This window comes from Leopardus geoffroyi, chromosome X (genome assembly GCF_018350155.1).
Source record: "Leopardus geoffroyi isolate Oge1 chromosome X, O.geoffroyi_Oge1_pat1.0, whole genome shotgun sequence".
NCBI classification, from domain to species: domain Eukaryota; kingdom Metazoa; phylum Chordata; class Mammalia; order Carnivora; family Felidae; genus Leopardus; species Leopardus geoffroyi.
The window spans coordinates 50,100,957-50,103,690 of NC_059343.1; positions in this window are offsets into that span (position 1 = coordinate 50,100,957).

Consider the following 2,734-nt stretch of genomic DNA (forward strand, 5'->3'; position numbering starts at 1 on the left):
ACACAATCACCACACATACATCACACCCATGACAGAAACACCGGACATATTCTACACATGCACCACACATTTACCACACAGTGAGACGTGGCAAGCCTGCATGCGTGCACACACACACACACACACACACACACACATACACAGAAAACACACAACACACAGCGCACACACACAACACATATATACCTGGAACTTGCACTCCACACAGTCAGCACACTATTCCACACACGCTCTCTCCACTCATATACCACATGAACACCACACATACACCAAACTCACACACAGACACACCACAAATACACCACATACACACAACACATATCTCACAAATAACACATAACACAAACACAGGCAGCACATATACACCACACAGAAAACACACAAACAGCATGCAAATACTTCACATGAATCACACACCACACATATACCACACACCCATATATGTTACCCACACACTGTATATAAACCACACACATGACATTCACCTCACACACACCACACATATATCAAACACAGAAAACATACACCATGCACACACCACACACTCATGACATAAACACCACACATATACCATATACACACACCATAATTGCAATGCATACACCAAAACCATACCAATTTAAACCACACATATACCAAACACAACACGTATACCATACATATCACACATACTCCACACAAACACCACATACAAAACATACATATACCACATAGTCACAGAGCAAACATACACTAAACACGCAACACATGCAGCACACACACGCACCACATACAAAGCTTCACACAACCCACACATGCATGAATAACACACCACACACACATCACAAAACCAACACATACACAACACACGCCCCCCACAAATGTAGCACACACAAAACACATATACAACACACATATTACATATTCACTGCAAACACACCACACATATAAAATCACACACTCTACACTGTGCTTAAAGCAAACTTCAAGTAACATCCCAGTTTCATCACATTATAATTGCTTTCAAAATTATGTGTATAAGCACAAAAAAGCCTTGTGCTTAACGCCTTAAAATACACTGTGCTCAAAACAACCATCAAGTAACATCTTAGTTCCATTATGTTAAAAGTATTTATGAACTTACATGTATAAGCACAAGGGAAAAGCCATGTGCTTAAATCCTTGAAACTTCACTGTACTTAAATCATCCTTCAAGAAACATTTTCTTTTCATCAAGATATGTGTGTATAAACGTACATGTATAAGAACTAGAAAACTAGGCAAAGTGCATTAGTCCTTGAAACTACACTGTGCATAAAGCCACCTTTAAGTAGCATCTCAGTTTCATTAAGTTGTGCCTTTAAAATTATATGTATAAGCACAAGGGAAAAGCTATGTGCTTCTGCTTGAAACTACCTTGTGCTTAATGTGGCCTTCAAGTAACATATGTCTTTTAGGATATGAGGGTCTTTGAACTTATGTGTATGATCATTAGGGAAGAGCCGTGTACATATTCCCTAAAATTACAATGTGTTTAAAGCTTCCTTTAGTAACAATGTAATTTAATTACGATATATATGTGTTTAAACTTGCTGTATAAGACCTAGGGAAAATTGATGTCCTTACCCCTTGGTGCTTAATGAGGCCCTCAAGTAACATCTTAGTGTCATAAATGTAGAATTGTTTTTAAACTTAGAACTAGGGAAACGCGATGTGTTTTAAGTCCTTGAAACTATGCTAAAAAAAAAAAAAAGAAACTACACTGTGCTACAGGCATATTTCTAGTAACATCTTACTTTCATTAAATTATAAAGATTTTTAAATTTATGTGTATGAGCTCTAGGGAAAAGCCATGTGCTTAACTCCTTGAAACCACACTGTGCTTAGACCATCCTTCAAGTAACATTGATGTTTCATTTAGATATGTGTTTTTAAACTTTTGTGTACAAGCACTAGTGAAAAGCTAAGTGCTTAATTTGTTGAAGCTACACTGTGTGTAAACCATCCTTCAATTAATATCCTAGTTTCACGAAGTTATAAGGGTTTTCAAAATGTGTATAATCACACGGGAAAATCTGTGTACTTAACTTTTTAAACTCTACTGTGCCTAAAGTCTTTATCAAGTAATATCTTAGTTTCATTAAGCAAATAGATTAAGCAAATAGTATTATATATATATATATATATATACATATATATATAATGTGTGTATGTATATGTGTATGCATATAATGTGTGTATGTGTATGTGTATGTGTGTGTGTGTATATATATATATATATTTATACACACACACATATACACACACACATGCACAAGGGAATGGCCATGTGCTTAACTCCTTGAAACTTCACAGTGCTTAAACAGGCCTTCAAGTAATGTCTTCCTTTAATCAATATCATAGACTCTGGGTCTAAAGTTCTCTCTTGTCTAGCAAGAGCGGGATGCAGGATTGAAAGTGAGAGATGGCTAATGTCTGGGAAAAGACAAGAACCCTGAATAAGGGTCCTTGCCCTGTTTTTATTAGGATCAGAAAGCTTACAAACATGGTGATGGATGTGCACAAAGAGACAATGAAACTGTGAACATTAACTTGTGGACGTGAGGGAAAAGGGGTCTTGAAGATATTCGGGGTTAGGGGTTTGGGTTAATACAAAACAAAATCCGGGTGCCAGGCACTCAGTAGGAAGGTTGTTTACAGTGAACATGAGGCACCAACTCTGTTTATCTTAGTTAGCCTAGGGGATGAGGCACAT